Consider the following 6330-nt stretch of genomic DNA (forward strand, 5'->3'; position numbering starts at 1 on the left):
AAAAAAAAAAAAAAAAAAAATTTAAAAGAGGGAGTGAAAGAGTTGGGGGGCCTGGGTATGTAGTTCAGCATTTTCTGGTTCAATAACCCAGGAACACAAACAAATGCCCCCTCTGAAAAAAAAACCCAAGCATTCACTAGGGATATCTAAGGGACCGGCTGATAGAAATGCCAGAGGGACTAGACATGCACTCAAAAAATCAGTATAAAGTCTAATGTTTTCTGGCATTTTGAGACAGGGTCTTCCTATGTAGTTCAGGCTGGCTTAAACTCATCTGTAGTCCAGACTGGCCTCAAACTCACAGTGAGCCTCCTGCCTCAGCCTCCGAAGTTAAAGTCTAGTGTTTTATGGCTGAAACACACCAAGATCAAGACAGAGATAAGAAACAGAAATTATACAGGACTTACTGGCCTTAAATTAAATTTTATTTTTGCTTTGAATGAAATAAGAATTCTCAAGCAGGTTTTGAGTTGAGCTGACATTACCTGCTTTAGATTTTAAAAAGATCATCCTGGCTGCTATATTGTAAAATACACAGTACATTAATACAACCAGTTAGGATCAGGAAAAAACTTCAGAAATCCAAGTGAGAGGTGATGGTGGTTCTGACTGTGATGTCAATGATAAAGGTGGAGAAGTAGGACCAGTATTTTCTCACGGATTAGACGTTTTGTGAACCACAAGTTTTTGGTCAGAGTAAGTCAAAGATGAAACTGCCATCAATTGAGATGGGGAAGGGTACCAGGAGTATGGGTGAGGGAGTAAGACACTCAGTTTTATGAGTTATATTTGAAAAATCAGACACCCAAGCACAAGAGTTAAATGAGCAGTAGAACAAGTGTGAGGTTCAGAAGAGAGATCTCAGCCAGAGATGCAATTTGTGATTTTTATATATAGATGTCACTTGAATTCAGTGGATCACCAATAGAATGCTGGGAAGAGAGAAACCACAATGAAGACCAAGATCTTAGCTCTGAAGTGTCACATGTCAAGACATCAGGAGGGAAAGAAGAGGGTAAGCAGAGAGGAAAACTAAGAATGCTATGCCCTGGAAGTCAAAGAAACTGTTTCAAGGAACAGAGTAATCAAGCCAGGTATGGTGGCACACACCTATAATCCCAGCACTACAGGAGGCTGAAGAGGATTGAAAGTTCAAGCCCAATATGGGAAAATTAGTAACTTAATGAGACCCTGTCTCAAAAAAGGGCTGGGGATGTTGCTCAATATTAATGCCCCAGGTTGACTCCCCAGTCCCAAAAGGGGTGGGGGTGGGAGAGAAAAAATGTAATCGACAATGACAAAGGTCCCTCTTAACCTCTTTTGCAGTACTGGGAACAAACCTAGGGCCTCATGCATGCTAAGCAAGCCCTCTACCACTGAGCTTACAGCCCCACCCAGTCCCTGTTTTTGTTTTGAGACATGTATATGAAAAGTAGTCCTGGGACTTCCTATCACCATCACTTTGGAAAAGCAGGAGAACATGTGTCAGGAACTGAGGGCACCGAGCAAACTGACTCCAATTTGAAATGCACTTAACATATTCCTGTATGCATGACTGTCCCATTAGACAGCTTGCACAATTGGCAATAAAGTAATACGGTCATGCACAGGATAGTCATGTGCATACCACCAGTGCTTCAAGCCCAGCAACAAGACATAGAAATTACAGCTCCATCATAAAATGTGTTAATATCCCCTGGTGCAAATGGGCTCTCTCAATACTCAATCCCCCTATAGTCTAGTTTAGTAATGATGCAGCTCTAGGTAAGACACCTAGTTCAATTTACCGTTCACCCAAGTCAATGCCAATTCTGAAGATACCTGGAAAACTTTTAAGTCAAAGCTAAGGAGAATAACACCAGGGCTAAGCATGCAGCTCAGAGTACAGTGTATAGCCTGTATGAGGTCTCAAGTTCAATATGCATATGTACATACACAAAGGAAAAAGAGCCTGGCACAGTGGTGCATGCCCTGTAGTATCAGCACTCTGGAAGGCAGAGGAAGACTGTTCCAAGTTTGTGGCCAGGTTGTACCACATGGTTCAAGGCCAGACTGAAATACGTAGCAAGACCCTTTCTCAAAAAAAAAAAAAAAAAGGTCTACCACCATGTCAAACTCTCAGATCACCTCTGTAGGTCCTATGACCTACTCAAAACTAGGCCAGACACATGATATGCATCTCCACCTGGCTTTCAAAGACATCAACTATTTTCATACCCATGGCTCAGACAGGAACCAACTTATGAAGAAAAACGAGGAGTGGTACCATGTCCTGTTCATATGTACATTCTTCACACAACCAACAGTGTAAGCAACTTAAGTGCAAAGCCAGCTCCTCAGGTGATCACTGAACTGAATAAATGGTGGAATACTATGGAATACCAGTGTATTGAAGTATTCTTGAAAAACTGACTTTTGAGGTAAATGATGGCAATATAACTTTGTCCACTTATACAGCAAATGGTATGGCCTCAGACATGCTTGGGCACAAGCTTAGAAATAATTTCATAATACTTTAATGTTCAAAAACAATGAGTTAAACTCAGTCTTTTCAAATGCCCTTTAAAAAATAACTAGAAACACCACCTGCCCCCTGGTAGTAGATTTGAACCTAGGGTCTTGTGCATGCTTGGCAAATAACCACCCAGCTACAACCTTAGCCCTTATTTTTTGAGACAGGGTCTCACAAAGCTGCCTAAGGTCTCAAACTTGTGATCCTCTTGCCTTGGCCTCTTAATTAACTGGGATTGCAAGAATGTACCACCATGCTTGCCATCTCACTATCCTTAAGTTTCCTTTCAGCAGGTCTGTGTTTTTGTTTTTGTTTAGAAAAGCAAGCTCTAGCCAGGCAAGATAGCACATACCTGTAATCCCAGCACTTGGGAAGCTGAGGCAGGAGTGCTACAAGTTCAAAGGCAGCCTGCGCTACATAGTGAAACCCAGTCTAAAAAGAAAAAAAAGGAAACAAAAACATGGAACACAGCATTAATCCAGCCCAGACTGAGAGCCATGAAAAAGTGCCCTAAGGTAGTCTATTACAAGCAAACCAGATTTCAAAGCAGAAAGCAAAAGTGACTGCCTTTGAACCAAGGAGTTTAAAAAATTTTATTAGCTTGTTTTATAATGCAAAAATATAGTCAAGCATGGTGGCATGCACCTGTAGCCCTAGCTACCTGGTAAGCTGAGTCAAGAGGACTGATTTGAGCCCAGGAGTTTTTGAGACCAGCCCGGGTAATATAGGGTCCAGTTCAAAATAATGAGAAAAAAATTATGCCCAGGTCATCTACTACAATGTGCCACTTCAAAAGTGGTGGTGGTGGTGGGGCAAATTAGCAAAGTATGTGTATGTACAAATCTTCCAAAATGAAGTCTCATTAATCTGTATAACCAATAAAAATGAAATTTTTTCAGAAAAAAAATGTATATACAATAGATTATTCACAAAGGAAATTCTGATGCAGGCTACACTGTGAATCAATCTCTAAGGTACTGTACTCAGTGAAATAAGCCCATCACAAAAAAATACTGTATGAGTCCACTAATACAAAGTACCCAGAATAGTCAAACTTACACAAAAAAAATACAGTAGACTGGTACATGCCAGGGACTGGAAAGCAAAAGGTATTACGGAATGGACGCCAAAGTTCAGTTTTGCAATAGGAAAAGGTTCTGGAGATTAGTTACAAAGTAATACACTGTAACTACCATTGTACTACTAAACTACTAAACTTTTAAAAATATTCTGAAAACTTCAGTAATTTATTGCAAATAACAAAAACTATATACCCTGCAAAATATGTTTGGTATAAGTACACATTTTAGACTGGCTAAGTTAAATATATGCATTGTCTTATTTTTCTGTGGAAAGAACACTTCAAAATCTATTAGCAATCATCAAGTAACAATGTTATCAGTCACCAAGTTATACAATGGATCTACTGAACTTATTCCTTGTCTAACTAAAATTTTGTAAGTCAACACTGACTCATCACTGGCTTGGCTCCTGGTAACCATTACTCTATTCTGTGTCCAAGTTCACCTTTTTGGATTCCACATACATTGAAATCATGCTGTTGAATTTCTGAATGACTTGGCAATGTCTCCTATGCTCATATATGTTGTCTCAAATGACAGAATTTACTTCTTTACAAAGGCTGAATACTATTCTAATTGCAAATATACATATATATCTCCATACGCACGTGTGTATCACATTTCCTTTATCCACTCATGCACTAATGGATACTAACTGGTAAATTTAAAACAGGCTTTCACAAACCAGGAATGCTGCCTCATGCCTGTAATCCCAGCACTCAGGAGGCTGAGGCAGGAGGACTGCTGTGAGTTCTAAGCCAGCCCGGACTACAAAGCGAGTTTAAGGCCAGCCTGAACTGCATAGTGAAACCCTGTCTAAAAAAAACCCTAAAAAATAGAATGAACTTTTAAAAATTTAAAAGGCCTTCACTAGGCATGGCAGCAAATGCCTATAATCCCAGCACTTTGGGAAGAAGGCAATTTAGAGCTCAGCCTGAGCAATTTAGGAGACCCCATCTCAAAATTTAAAAAGGGATGACAATGTGGCTCACTGTGAAGGCTCTGCATTCAATCCCTAACAAGCGGGGTGGGGGAGGCAGGAGGACTACTGTGCATGAGGCCAGCCAGGGCTACACATAGTCAAGACCCTGTCTCAAGAAAGTTCTTCACTGACCATCTCCATCTGAACAGTTTTTTTTTTCCCGACAGTCTTGCTATAGTTCAGGTTGGCCTCAAGCTTGCAAGTGACCCTCTGCCTCAGCCTCCCAAGGGCCAAGATTACACGTACGCACCACCATGCCTGGTTTTTGACATGTATTTTATCTCCCCACTACACTCTAAAGCCAGGTATGGCGGTGCACACCTTAATCCCAGCCCTTGGGAGGACAAAGCAGAATTGCCGCAAGTTTGAGGCCAGCCTAAACTACAAAGTGAAACCCTATCTCAAAAAAAAAAGTAGCTCTCTAGACCTATTTCCCCAGCATCTGGAATGCTGCCTTGCAAATTATTCATTAGCTTACTGACTGAAATAAGTAGTTTTGAAACTCACTTATCCCCATTAAGTTAAGAGATATAATGGGACAGTCCTTCAGAGAAAAAGGGACCAAAGCAGGTATGACCCTGAAAAGTGGCAGTGGCACTGAACCATAGGACTGCCATGAGTTCAAGGTCAGTCTGGGCTATACACAGGCCCTGCACCGCCCACCCCCAAAAAACATGAATCACCCCCCCAGGGAAGGAAAACAGAAAAACTGCTAGAGAACACATAATATATCCAGCACAGGGTCACGAATGTAGAAAATATTTTATAAATTTTTTTTTTTCCAAAGGGCTATTCCAATTTTGATCAAGTATGAATTAGGAGGAATCGATTTGACAGAAAGCAGTCAGTAGAAAAAATTGAGAAAACATCTAATTCATCACATTGTTTTCCTGGAAGTATGTCTGGCATATAGTACGTGCTCAGTATTTGCCAAGTGAATACTGTGAGAATTTTCCTACACAAAACCCTACATATGTTGAAACAGTGGCAAGAAGCTACAGCATACCCACACAGTCATGGTTCAGAGTTCAGGCCTCAATTGTTCGTGGATTTTTCCTTATTACTTAACCAATAATTGTTCACAGAAACCCCAAAAAACCTTCTTTTTTTTTTTTTGTGGGAAGTTTGCCAAGTACCAATTTAAGTGTTCTGTTCTTGCTGCTAACTGGCTGCTACCCTATAACCATCTCCTCGGCAGATGCACCACATCCCCTATACCGTAACACCTTGCTGATACCACTATGCAGCACATAGCTATCAAGTATTTTGGGTTTTATTCTTAAGCGCTTAGATGCTATCAAGATGGCCTGCACTTTCTAAGGCTTTATTATTAAAACAGTATTTTATTAAATTACTTAACTGCAGCAGACACAACATATAGGGTTTACACTATAAAAAGTTATTTTTGTGATCATATCTGCAATTTGCAGTTTTTCACAATTCTCAGGTGCTCTAGGAACTTAACCTTCATGAATTTCAGGGATCCACTGTATAGGCCCAAAACAAAACTAACCTAACCTACAGTTTTGACAAATACATAGAACTGACTGTTCAGTAACTGCTGTTCCTTTTTGCCCAGCATCTGAAGGCTGTTACCTTAAGGATAAACTAGGAATGCTGGTGGGACCACACAAGTGTCTGTTGGATTTTGGCAGACCTATACAAACAGGTGGTGAAAGGAATTACAAGGTATTTCTGGACTACAAAATAGTAAAATGTTGTCTCTGGTGGGAACCACAGCTTCGTTTTTCCTT

At 40.4% G+C, this 6330-nt stretch overlaps 1 protein-coding gene across 1 annotated transcript in view; it reads right to left on the reverse strand.

Moving 5' to 3' along the window:
* The window catches only part of LOC102019710 (chromosome unknown open reading frame, human C11orf80), a 184920-nt gene extending 182034 nt beyond the window's left edge, over positions 1–2886 (reverse strand). The window contains exon 1 of the mRNA XM_013513892.1: positions 2865–2886. The gene's annotated coding sequence lies outside the window, so the exon portion shown is untranslated. The remainder of the gene's footprint in view (positions 1–2864) is intronic.
* Between the last annotated feature and the right edge of the window lie 3444 nt (positions 2887–6330).

The sequence above is a fragment of the Chinchilla lanigera genome, unplaced genomic scaffold (assembly GCF_000276665.1).
Source record: "Chinchilla lanigera isolate Chin_1 unplaced genomic scaffold, ChiLan1.0 scaffold00021, whole genome shotgun sequence".
NCBI lineage: Eukaryota > Metazoa > Chordata > Mammalia > Rodentia > Chinchillidae > Chinchilla > Chinchilla lanigera.